Source organism: Helianthus annuus, chromosome 16 (genome assembly GCF_002127325.2).
Source record: "Helianthus annuus cultivar XRQ/B chromosome 16, HanXRQr2.0-SUNRISE, whole genome shotgun sequence".
Taxonomy (NCBI): Eukaryota; Viridiplantae; Streptophyta; class Magnoliopsida; order Asterales; family Asteraceae; genus Helianthus; species Helianthus annuus.
In genome coordinates, this window is record NC_035448.2 from 85364327 (window position 1) to 85378378 (window position 14052).

Consider the following 14052-nt stretch of genomic DNA (forward strand, 5'->3'; position numbering starts at 1 on the left):
TAGGAAGGCAGTTTTGTGATCCTTACTTTCCTACACACTAGACTAGTGTAATACTTGGTTTCTGGCTCATTCTGTGTCTCAATACAATGTCTGTCTATATACTGAACTCCGTCAGCGTTTTCCTGGTTTGTCTGATAACTATGCTAACTGTGTTTCGTGCATCATTTGAGTCAATAAAGTTCTCATGCAATAATGATATATCATTTGCAATATGTGATGCACATGTATGTATATAGAAATAATCAGAAAGCAGTTCAAGTAATTAATTGTAATTCAGCACAGTCATTAAGCACTAATCATGGTTTAATAGTTGTACGGATACCTGAAATTTTGACAGTTGTCACATTCTCCCCCTGTTAAGAAAATTTTGTCCCAAAATTTTAAGCTTTGCTACTAGCTGCAGGGGAGTTGGGGAACAAATGCGGGTATTTTGCTTTCATGCGGTTTTCACGCTCCCAAGTAAACTCTGGGCCGTGACACGCATCCCATCGAACCTTGACAAGTTTAACACTACTCCTCCGAGTTTTGTTAACCTTCCAATCAGTAACCTCAACGAGTTCTTTGGTAAAGTGGAGTGTGTCGTCAATGTGAACTTCGTCAGCAGGGATGACCATTGTCTCTTAAGTGGGACTTTTCTTTAAATTAGATACATGGAATGTATCATGAACATCATTAAATTCTGCTGGTAGCTCCGACTTGTATGCTACAGAACCAACCCTTTCCAAAATTCTGAACGGTCCGGTATAACATGGGTTTAACTTACCACGCTTCCCAAAGCGTGCCACACCTTTCCAAGGTGGCACTTTTAACAAAACCATATCACCCACTTCAAATTCCAAGGGTTTACGTCTTTGGTCCGCATAACTCTGCTGTCGACCACGAGCCGCCTTGATGCGCTCTCGGATCTGCATGATCTTATCAGTTGTCTCTTAGACCAGTTCGGGACCAACCAGCTATCTATCACCGGCATCTGCCCAGCATAACGATGATCGACACTTGTGTCCGTAGAGAGCCTCGAATGGTGCAGCTTGAATGCTTGTATGGTAGCTGTGGTTATAGGAAAACTCAACCAAAGGTAGGTGAGTGTCCCAACTACCACCCAAGTCCATTACACAAGCACGTAGCACATCTTCAAGCATCTGAATCGTTCTCTCACTTTGACCGTCCATGTGACAACCCGAACTTTCAAGGTTAGTGACGTGTAATCTTGCGATCCTAACACCGTTAAACATAAATGTTTGATAACTCGATTACATAACTTAGTGGAATTTGTTGGGCCACGTATATTTTGGGTTTTTATAATTATACCTTACAAGTAGCACCATATCAGCCCAAAAGGGATCTCTTGAGCCCAAAATATGTCCTTTGGTTGTGTTGATTAACTCGGCCTAATGAATAGCCGAGGTAAACAGGTGGATCGGCCCATTGGGTTTAATTGGTACCATTATAAACTCAATTGTAGCACATGTACGTAAGTTTATTGTTAATTTCTAAATCACATAACAAACCCTACTCTGCTCTCTCTAGAGCACGCATGGCAAAGCAGACCCACCCCCCTCGTGAAGTCTTACTTCGGAATCATTATACCTTAACTCTTTTGGTTAGTATAATCTCTTCATGTATTGAATCAAATCTCTTTGTATCGCATGCCTAGTTGTACTGATTCGTGACCTTGATTACTGATTATGTTGTATGTTATCACTAATATGTTATTTGTTTACATGATAATCGATGCTTAGAATTGTAGACGATTTATGTATGATTGCGAGGCATGTTACAGGTTCTATATTGATGATATGGTTATGTGTGATCTTGACTAACAGAAGTAATGGTGTGTGTATTAAGAAGACATAAAGTGATGCTATGAATCGTATAAGTGTAATCGAATTGGTATAACCTGTTGCTTCGAGTTGATGTCTTGACATTACCTGGCCGAGGACATGCTTGTTTATTAGTATTATATATTAGCCTATCTATAAATTGTAATGTTGTTAATTATGAATATATGTGAAAGTTGGGATGTTTCATCCACACAGTAGAATCGATGGATGGTTAGAATATGGAATATCAATTTCATGATCTTAGTTATGTGATAGAAGTTTTGTGATAACATGAAGTTTTTTATGATCAGATTGACTTGATTTCATGAATTCTTGATAATAATAACTATGATCAAAATTAGTAATATCTTTATTGTTTTATTTATGCCTAGAATGTGCAGCCAAGTGGATAAGAATCACCTTATGATGTGGGCCATTGTGTTCATATGGGAATGTGTATTGTCAGAGAACATGTGAGTGACTATATGTGTGCAATTGTTAAAGTTTCGCATGAGTAATTAGATGAGGTATAGTCTGCTAAAGTGTTCTCTTTAATCGATGGTGTAATGATTGTGATGTTAAGTGACATAGAGTTCAGATGAACCTTAAATGCAATCAAGAATATTAGGAACAAATGCACATGCAATTGTCTGACAATCCCACAACTAGCTTAATCACTATTGGACCTCTTAACATGGATGTTTATCCAACACTTATGAATTTTGAGTATGGGGCCGAAATACCTCATGCAATTATCAAAGTGCATTAATTGTCTCTGAATGAAATTCGTTTGTAATTGGGCCGCTTCCTTTCCCTTTTCTTATTATATTAGTTTTCAAAAATAATTAACATATTCATACTTTTATTTTGGTTAAAGTTATTTAATATTGATAACATAATAAAGACGAAGATAATTATGTAATGATGTACAAAGTAGCTTTGATGATATACCAATCAAATCTCTTTTCAAAGTAACAAAATTCTTTAACAGGCCGAGTGTGCCATTGGGCCATGCACTAGTCGCCGGGCTCTAACACTGAAGACAAACTTTTTATTATGAGCCAGTTGCACAGTTAAGGGAGAACCGCACACACCTAGGATGATTGTTATGAGCTGCTAAGTGTTTAAATGAAACTCGGACTTGTAGTGTAATCTTGTATGGGGCACGATAAACTGCTATGTGAATATATGTTGATAATGGCATAATTAACTGATGCAACATGTGTAATGATTTGTATATTTCATGAACGCGACTTGTGTAATGTGAACCTTGAATACGTGAATTAGTTGTACGCAAAGTGCATGTAAACTGAGAGATATCGGTAACCCTTTTAGGACGTGTTTGTTCAACTGTTAATCGAGTAAACAATCTTACCGAGCAAACCTAAGGTGAGTTCACACTCTTTATAAGGCATGGGATTCCCGGTGGTTGGGAATGGGTTAAAGAATTAAACGGAACCTACATATCCTCCTTGGGTAGGATATGTACCGCCATCCTCCATGGGTAGGATGCCAATATTAATCCTGTGTATTCTCCTTGGGTAGGATACGTACGTTCGTCCTCCTTGGGTAGGACAACAACCTTAAACTTACTAGACAAAACTCTATCATTAAGTCCCTCATTTTTATATCGACTTAATCGCCGAGGCCGATGGCGAGCGGGTCATTAGTTGATAGCGCTATTAGGTTTGACAAATCTCACACCGTGCCGGTAGGACGGGCGTGTACTAATGGATCATGGCACACAGTCAATGATGATAGACATTGACTTAGGGCACAACTTACTTTCGTCAGTAGTCGATATGGTAACGGTCTAGTGGTTCACATGGGGAAGCCCCCACTGGTTATGGTTTGGGAAAGAAGGAACTAGTTAATCATATTTTCAACTATGGGGTAACCCCCACGGCAAGTAAGCCAGCTAAAGAAACACTATGTTTTTGAATCAACTTAAAACGAACACCCAACTGTGAACTCGCTCAACTTTGTTGTTGATTCGTTGTTACATGCCTTGCAGGCCTTTAGGTGCTTATCATTGGAACTTGCTGTCTGGGAAGCTGGAGTGGTCATGGGTCGAGATACATGGAATCGCAACACAAGGCTAATGGATTTTACATGTGGTTTATAAACACTTAACGAATGAATTATGCTTCCGCTGTACACTGTAATTTATTTGTAACGTTGTAACACTTAATGTTAATAAATGAAAGTTTTAATTAAATATACCTATGAGTTCAACATGATTGATGGCTAGATCCTGGTATGTCACACACCTCGCGGGGGTTTCTGCTTGCGGTATTTTGGGGGTGTGACAGTCCGTCTGTGGATGAAAAGTTGTACTCAGATTCAACCGAGAAGCAAATGCTTCTTGAAAGGATTGCTAAATCCTTGACACAAATCTTCCATCTCTATCTGATATAATCGAGATAGGCACTCCAAGACACGCTACTATCTCCCTTAGGTACAGCTCAGCTAGCTTACCTGTGTTATCCTTCTCTCTGATTGGCAAGAAGTGCGCAGACTTTGGTAATCGGTCCATGATTACCCAAATCGTATCATGACCTCTGGGAGTCCTGGGCAACTTCGTTATGAAATCCATTGAGATCTATTCCCACTTCCACATGGGTATCTCGGGTTGCTGCAGAAGACCTGAAGGCTTCTGATACTCGGCCTTCACTTTGGCACAAGTCAAACACTTCCCAACATAAGTAGCCACATTGCCTTTAAGTCTTGGCCACCAATAATAATCCTTTAAATCTTGGTACATCTTGTCAGATCCTGGATGGATCGAGTACCTCGATTTATGAGCTTCATCAAAAATAGCATCTCTAAGACCACCAAAAAGCAGAACCTGATGCGTGTGAAGTGTAGTATATTTTAGGTGTATATTTTAAGCCTTTTTTACACTTTTTAGCCAAGTTTTAAATTTATAAACACGATATTCACTAACACTAAACACACATATGGGCAAGTGCACCCATCGTGGACGTAGTATAGTGTTGGTAAGATACCGAGGTCGTCCAAGGACACAAGAGCTTTTAGTACCGGTTTATCCTCAACGTCTAATCAAATCAAAAAGTTAGGAAAATATTTTTAAACTAGAAAAATAAAACTAACTAAAATGCTGAAAAGAAAAATAAAAGTAAAAAACAGATAGACAAGATGAATCACTTGGATCTGACTCTTTTGAAGGCGACGTTACCCTCAACCCAGTAGTTTGAGTCAGCAAGGATACAATCCTAAAGGGTCGGATTATTGAAAGATAATTAATTAAGTTATTAATGCATAATGTGGTAGGCCCCTCTTTTGAAGGCGACGTTACCCTCGGCTAAGTAGTCTGAGTCAGCAAGGATACAGTCCTAAGTAGCCGGGTTAAAGTTTTAATAATAGTTTAACTTATGAGGGGGTCAAAGAGTTTGGACCCCCGCCATCCAATACCGTTGGGTATTGAAGGAGGTCCTAATAAATTTGACCCAGGTCCTTTGCAGGATCTATAAACTGAACAATGGCAAGACTCTTACCAAACTGTTCCCTTAACCCCCGACCAGGTAGCCAACATACCTCCATATAGACCGTGGAGATATGAATGGTGAAAATCTTTTATTTTATATAGACAGTAAAATAATGCCAAGACACCACGGACAAACGATAAGGAAGAATCACCTTCAACATAAGAAACTAGTTATTAAAGTCATTAATACATAACCAATTAAAAAGTCCAAAAGATTAAAAATAAAAAGTATTATACTAAACACTTGTCTTCACAAAGTGATGTAAGAGACTTAGGCAAACATGGCCTTTGATTGTCAAGAGCTCTTACGATCAATCTTGGATCCCGAGACGACTCACACACTCTATGATGGACAATGGATGATGGTGGTGGATGATGGTGTTGTGATGGTGGTGGGTGGTGGGTGAAGTGTGAGAGAGGTGGTGTGCAAAGGGATGAGTTGCAAGAGCTCCAAGCACTCCTATTTATAGGCTGAACAGAAGCTCGGGCACGGCCCTGTGTCCATTTGGCACGGCCCCGTGTCCATCCTCCTCTCTTTCTTCATTAAATGCAGTTTGTCTGCCTTAGTTGACCACGCCCCCGTGTCCGCTGAGCACGACCCCGTGTGCAGAAGCATATCTGTACTATCAAGATTTGCCTGGATTCCGCGAATCTTATAGTTGACCACGGCCCCGTGTCCGCTGAGCACGGTCCCGTGGTGGGCGATGGAAGCTTCTACCACTTTGTCTTTTCTGCTGACACTTGGGCACGCCCCCGTGCTCATTGAGCATGGGGCGTGTTCAGCCTTCTGTTCTCTTGTTTTGCTTGGGAAGATGCTGTCGGGAGGCCGGGCATGCCACGTTTGTTCCTTTTCTTGTATTTATGTTAGATTTAGCTGCATTTTTTGCTTCTTTTGTTTATCTGAGCTCATTTAATCCTGAAAATACAAAAGGAAGACAAAAGCATACTTTTTCCAACATTAGTACTAAAAAGGGTTGGTTTTATGACACAATTGATGTAATTTATATGTTGCATTTTGTGCACATCAAATACCCCCACACTTGAATCTTTGCTTGTCCTCAAGCAAAACGTTTTTTATAATGTGGCTTTTTCACTCCCAAATGGAATGGGTAGAAGAGAAGGTTTTTGGGCTTGTCATAGAGTGTCGGGATTTCCAAGATTCTTTATTAAGTTTTATTTTTATTTATTTACAATCCTATTCGTCATGATTTATTAAAAATGTTTCATAAGATAAATTACTTATTAGGGCATAACATGCCTCTTTAAAATTCCATTTATATACAAGTTCACATACCTCACGGGGGATCACTCAACACTCGGCCGAAGGTGTATTTTTAGTGAATCACTTGAGAGCGGCATGAAACTTACTCCTACCATAAGCTTGCCAAGCAATCAATCCTCCTCCTTTTTAACTATATACCTTTGTAAATATCAAGAGGACTTTTTGGGTGAAGGGTTAGGCTTGGGCTAAAGGTGGGTGGTTGGGTTAGTGGTTAGTAAAAGGGCGAAAAGCGTAAAAAGCGTCGGTTTTTAAAAGACTTTTTATTTTTTTGACAATTTATTTTATTTTGATGAACCATTTCTTTCAAACAAAGTTATTTTTGATAAACTTGTTTGTTTATTTGGTTTCATCATCATATTCTCTCTTTTTTTTTCAGTCATAAGAAAAACCGAGCTTTGTTACTAAAATAAAGGGTTTAAAAGGAAAAGGGTTTAGGTGGGTAAAAAGGGTGTTTGAAGTAGGTTAAGAAATGAAAAGGTTTAGGCTCAAAGGGGTTAACTAGGGGGATTTTGGGTAGGTGGTAAAAAAAAGAAAAATATTGGTGTAGAAATAAAAAGGGTTAGTCCTAATGCCTCCATCATTTACTTACTCGGGTTTAAGTTGGTAAGGACCAGGAATGCATTGTCGTGGCAAGTTCTAGAGTCGTAAGAACCAAGCGGTTATTCACACAAGAAACGAAAAATGAGCATTTAGTGTAAAGATATGTATTTATATGCTCAATAAAGACTCAAAACTCACTTTTGTGGGAATGAGTTTTTATGTGATCAAGTATATATAATCAAATTTTAACTAAGCTTGTCATGCCGTTTCATAATTTTCTTATGTTGGTTCTTTTTATCACGACGCTATCGATTGTAAATTTGAAAAAATATAACCTTGTTAGAACTTGAAATTCCCAACTTAAACTTAGACAAGTAAAAAGAAAATGAAAATTTTTGATAAAAATTTGGGGTGATTAGCGGTTCCAATAGAGTTTTGTGTAAGGCTTGTTAATTAGGACTTGCAAGATTCAAAGTTTTAGCATCCCTCCCCCCCCCCCCCCCACACACACACTTAAATTACACATTGTCCTCAATGTGTCCCAAAAATAAGTTTTTAGGTTGATTGAATGTGTAAAAGGGTGTTAAAAAGCAAAATTTTATGTTACTGGTACTCTGGACACGGTCCCGTGGTGTCGGGGCACGGCCCCGTGTTCAAGTGCCAGTAACAAAAGTTTGTAAAAAGGAACAAAAGCCTGGACACAGGGGCGTGTTCAGTGAACATGGCCCGTGTCCAGTTACCTGAACTGGGCGTTTTCTGCAGATTGTGCAGCACGGGGCCGTGTCGGGTGGACACGGCCCATGCTGAACTTGCTGTAATGAAGAATTTTTTGTCGGATGGCTCTGTTTTCGTGCATGGGTTGCTGGTGCAAGTTTCCCTTGTCATCCTTCACCATCCCGAGTGTGTTTTATTCCTGAAAATTAAAACTAAAAATTATTCTAAGCTAAACTAAGGATAGTTCCGCGGAATGCCTTCGTGGTGCGCCACGTTTATAAGGATCCTTGGCTAGACCCAAAGCCTGGTCATATGTTACTCAAGCGGGATGTTTTGCATCCCATGCACCGTCAGAGGGCATCATCCAAGCTTGACTCGATGACCTTCATGTAGTTGACCGGATCTTCGTCTTCCACTCTTTTTCCAACCCCAAACTTTGCTGCCTTTTCCCCAAACTTCAATGTTAGTGTTCCGTCATTCATGTGTACCACTGCTTGTGCTGTGGCTAGAAATGGCCTCCCTAGGATGAGAGAGACTTCAGTGTCTTCTTCCATGTCTAGTATGACAAAGTCGGCCGGGAATACGGAATTTCCGACTTTGACCAATAGATTTTCAGCGACACCTCGGGGATATTTGACGGATCGGTCGGCAAGTTGTATGCTCATCTTTGTAGGGCTCGTTTTTCCTAGGCCGAGTTGTTTGAACATTGAAGCGATCATGAGGTTTATGCTAGCCCCAAGATCGGCTAGAGCATTGCGAATGGGGGACTCCCCAGTTGAGCAAGGAATTGTGAAGCTTCCAGGATCAATCTTCTTTTGTGGGAGTTTGTTGACTAGTAAGGCGGAGCATTCTTCGCCGAAGTTAACTAATTGCAATGATTCAATTTTCCTTTTATGAGTGAGGAAGTCCCTCATAAATTTTGAATATTTAGGCATTTGGGTTAGGACTTCGATAAATGGAACATTAACATGCAATTGTTTTAATAAATCTTTGAATTTTGCGAATTGCTCATCGGTCTTTTGACGAATTAACCGACCGGGGTATGGAACCGGAGGAGCCTTGGTAGGCTCTTGAATTGGAGGAGAAGCCTTCTCTTGTTGGGGCGGTGTTGTGCTTCCCTCGGTTGGAGGTGGTGGAGCCTCTTCGGAACCCACGGTACGATTTCTCAATGTTATGAGATGGACTTGTGCTTTCGGGTTGGTTTTGGTATTACTTGGTAACGCGCCTTGTGGTCTCTCGGAGAAATTTTGAGCTAATTGATTTATTTGTTTTTCAATCTTTTTGTATACTAGCTTGTTGATTTCTAAAATTCGATTCCAATTGTTGAAATCGATCCGAGTTTTTCTTTTCAGTATCGGAGATGAGGCGAGATACAGTATCTTCAAGCCTTTCTCGTCCACCTTGTTGTTGAGAGAAATTTTGTGACTCGTTTCTTGGTTGTTGAAAGTTTGTTCGTTGGTTTAGGTTTTGTTGGTTACTACTATTGCCGGGTTCTCTCCAACCAAGGTTAGGGTGGTTACGCCATCCTTGGTTGTAGGTACCCGTTGGAGGACCCGACGGCCTAGGTCTGTTATCAATGTAGTTTACCGACTCTGGTTGATCATTTGTTTCTTTCATACAACTCCAATTTTCATGTGGCCCACCACACCCTTCCCAAGCCATAACCGAGACCGTTTTTGTCATTTCTAACTTTTTGATTTTTGAAGAAAGGGCCTCGATTTGGGCTTGTAAAGAAGTGCTTTCATCAACCTTATGGGCGCCCGGGGCAATAGATTTATTGCCTCGGGGAGTGTGCCACTGAAAATTGGTTTGAGCAATTTCCTCAATTTGATTGTATATTTCATGTGGGCGGCGATTACCTAAAAGTCCCCCGGAGCTAGAGTCAACTGTTTGTCTTGTGTGTGGCAACAACCCATTGTAGAAAGTGGATACTTGTTGCCATACCGCAAGACCGTGATGAGGACACTTTCACAATAGCTCCTTGAACCTTTCCCAAGTTTCATATAAGGATTCCCCATCCTCTTGTGAATATGTATTAATTTCAGTCATTAATTTAGCCGTTTTAGCGAGAGGGAAATACTTATATAGAAACTTTTGGGCTAGTTCATACCAGGTGTTTACCGAGCCAACTGGGAGGGCGTTGAGCCAAGCCTTTGCTCGGTCCTTTAGTGAAAATGGAAACATCCAAAGGCGGATGGCGTCGTTTGATGCTCCATTGATCCGGAAGGTCCCACATATTTCTTAGAAATTAGTAATATGTAGATGGGGATACTCGTCCGCAAGCCCATGGAAGGTTGCGGAGTTTTGAAGCATTTGTATCAAATGTGGCCGAAGTTCGAACTTGTTAGCTTCGACATTCGGTGCATTGATAGCGGCGCCAAGATTACCCACGGTGGGTCGTAGGTAATCCATGAGGGTACGTTGGTCCGCCATTGGAAGTGGGTCCCCCAAAACTTTCTCTTGGTTTTTAGCTTTAAGTCTTTTTCTGAGAAAGCGTCCGGGTTCTTCTAGAGGTTCTTTTATGTCTCTACTAGAACCGGAGCTCATACACTACGTAGGAAGTTCAGATGTGGCGCCTGGGTTCCAAGTCCTGCAATAAAAACAGAAAACAATGTTGGTCAGAAGGTTTACCACGGCCCCGTGCTCAGTGAGCACGACCCGTGGTCAGAGATACAGTGATTTTTTTCCAGATCCCTGTTACTGGAGAGTTGGACACGGCCCCGTGTTGCACCGACACGGCCCCGTGCTCAACTCTCTGTAACTCGGAAAATAAAAACTGTCAGTGACAATGCTGGGCACGACCCGTGTCCGACCAGGCACGGCCCGTGCTGAAGCTCTGCAGATGCTGAAAAATTAAGAAAATCCTAAAAATAAAAATAAAAAAAATGATTAGGCCGCTGATCCTAACTTTCTTAAAATCCTTGTGTCCCCGGCAACGGCGCCAAAAACTTGATGCGTGTGAAGTGTAGTATATTTTAGGTGCATATTTTAAGCCCTTTTTACACTTTTTAGCCAAGTTTTAAATTTATAAACACGATATTCACTAACACTAAACACACATATGGGCAAGTGCACCCATCATGGACGTAATATAGTGTTGGTAAGATACCGAGGTCGTCCAAGGACACAAGAGCTTTTAGTACCGGTTTATCCTTAACGTCTAATCAAATCAAAAAGTAGAAAAAGATTTTTAAACTAGAAAAATAAAACTAACTAAAATGCTGAAAAGTAAAATAAAAGTAAAAATAGATAGACAAGATAAATCACTTGGATCCGACTCGTTTGTAGTGTAACCTTTGATTATTTTCGCACTTTTGCACTTGTTTAAGAGATTATCTTAGTTATTGTAGTAGGCCCCTCTTTTGAAGGCGACGTTACCCTCAACCCAGTAGTTTGAGTCAGCAAGGATACAATCCTAAAGGGTCGGATTATTGAAAGATAATTAATTAAGTTTTTAATGCATAATGTGGTAGGCCCCTCTTTTGAAGGCGACGTTACCCTCAGCTAAGTAGTCCGAGTCAGCAAGGATGCAGTCCTAAGTAGCCGGGTTAAAGTTTTAATAGTAGTTTAACTTATGAGGGGGTCAAAGAGTTTTGACCCCCGCCATCCAATACCGTTGGGCATTGAAGGAGGTCCTACTAAATTTGACCTAGGTCCTTTGCAGGATCTATACACTGAACAATGGCAAGACTCTTACCAAACCATTCCCTTAACCCCCGACCAGGTAGCCAACATACCTCCATATAGACCGTGGAGATATGAATGGTGAAAATCTATTATTTTATATAGACAGTAAAATAATGCCAAGACACCACGGACAAACGATAAGTAAGAATTACCTTCAACATAAGAAACTAGTTATTAAAGTCATTAATACATAACCAATTAAAAAGTGCAAAAGATTAAAAATAAAAAGTATTACACTAAACACTTGTCTTCACCAAGTGATGTAAGAGACTTAGGCAAACATGGCCTTTGATTGTCAAGAACTCTTACGATCAATCTTGGATCCCGAGACGACTCACACACTCTATGATGGACAATGGATGATGGTGGTGGATGATGGTGTTGTGATGGTGGTGGGTGGTGGGTGAAGTTTGAGAGAGGTGGTGTGCCAAGGGATGAGTTGCAAGAGCTCCTAGCACTCCTATTTATAGGCTGAATAGAAGCTTGGGCACGGCCCCGTGTCCATCCTCTTCTCTTTCTTCATTAAATGCAGTTTGTCTACATTAGTTGACCACGCCCCCGTGTCCGCTGAGCACGACCCCGTGTGCAGAAGCATATCTGTACTATCAAGATTTGCCTGGATTCCGCGAATCTTATAGTTGACCACGGCCCCGTGTCCACTGAGCACGGCCCCATGGTGGGCGATGGAAGCTTCTACTACTTTGTCTTTTCTGCTGACACTTGGGCACGCCCCCGTGCTCATTGAGCACGGGGCGTGTTCAGCCTTCTGTTCTCTTGTTTTGCTTGGGAAGATGCTGTCGGGAGGCCGGGCATGCCACGTTTGTTCCTTTTCTTGTATTTATGTTAGATTTAGCTGCCTTTTTGGCTTCTTTTGTTTATTTGAGCTCATTTAATCCTGAAAATACAAAAGGAAGACAAAAGCATACTTTTTCCAACATTAGTACTAAAAAAGGGTTAGTTTTATGCCACAATTGATGTAATTTATATGTTGCATTTTGTGCTCATCGGAACCCAAATTCGTCCCATAAAATACAAGGTTCCTTCCTCATTGGGTACCAACCTTTTCTCCATCCCACGGAGATATTCGGCCTTTAAGTTCTCTTTCTTGAGAGCTTCTCTTTGGGCAGCACGAATGCGCAACGAGAGATCTGTCTGAACAATCATCTCTAAAGCCCTAACGCTTATGGGCTTAATCCTTGCTTTTCGACTCAGGGCGTCTGCCACCACATTCGCCTTTCCTGGATGATATTTGATTTCGCAATCATAATCATTTAACAACTCTACCCAATTCCGTTGTCTCATGTTAAGGTCTTTCTGGTCGAATATGTGCTGAAGGCTCTTGTGATCTATAAATATAGTACACCGGGTACCATACAGATAATGTCGCCAAATCTTCAAAGCAAACACCACTGTGCCTAACTCCAAATCGTGTGTGGTGTAGTTCTTCTCATGAACCTTTAATTGGCGCGAAGCGTAAGCGATAACCTTTTGTCGCTGCATTAGCACATAGCCCAATCCCTTAAGCGAGGCGTCACAGTATACCACGAAGTCGTCGGTGCCTTCGGGTAGGGATAAAATAGGTGCATCGCAAAGCTTATTCTTAAGCAGCTGAAAGGCTTCTTCTTGTTTATCTCCCCATTCATATTTCTTATCCTTCTGAGTAAGGGAGGTCAGCGGTTGAACGATTTTGGAATAATCCTCAATGAATTTGCGATAGTACCCTGCTAAACCCAAAAACTGTTGGATTTCGGTTGGCGTCTTTGGAGTTTCCCAATTCTTAATCGCTTCGATCTTGGTGGGATCCACATGAATTCCATCCTCGTTTACCACGTGACCGAGGAACTGCACTTCACGTAACCAAAACTCGCACTTCGAGAACTTAGCATACAGTTTCTCCTTCTTTAGCAACTCTAAGATGGCTCTAAGGTGTTGCTCATGCTCTCCCTTTGTCCGTGAATAGATCAAAATATCATCGATAAATACAATCACGAATTTATCGAGATATGGCTTGCAAACCCAATTCATCAAATTCATAAACACTGCTGGTGCATTCGTCAACCCAAACGACATCACTAGAAACTTGTAATGTCCATATCGAGTTCTAAAGGCTGTCTTTGGTATACTCTCTTCTTGAATTCGCAGCTGGTGATAAACTGATCGAAGATCGATCTTGGAGTAGTAACTCGAACCCTGAAGTTGATCGAATAAATCATCAATCCTCGGCAAAGGATACCGATTCTTGATGGTTAACTTGTTCAACTCTCGGTAGTCGATGCACATGCGAAAACTACCGTCCTTCTTCTTGACAAACAGAACTGGAGCTCCCCAAGGCGAGAAGCTTGCTCTAATGAATCCCTTGTCCAGAAGCTCCTGAAGCTGCGTCGACAACTCTTGCATTTCTGAAGGCGCAAGTCGATAAGGTGCCTTGGCTACAGGCGCGACACCTGGAACCAAGTCAATATGGAACTCGACTTGTCGTTGGGGCGGTAATCCTGGCAAGT

General features: G+C 41.1%; 1 non-coding gene across 1 annotated transcript; it reads left to right on the plus strand.

The window, feature by feature from the left end:
* The first annotated feature begins 9812 nt into the window (after window positions 1–9812).
* On the plus strand, window positions 9813–9919 carry LOC118488493. Its single transcript, XR_004885031.1, has one exon. It is a non-coding gene; the product is annotated as a small nucleolar RNA R71 (small nucleolar RNA).
* Window positions 9920–14052: the final 4133 nt, after the last annotated feature.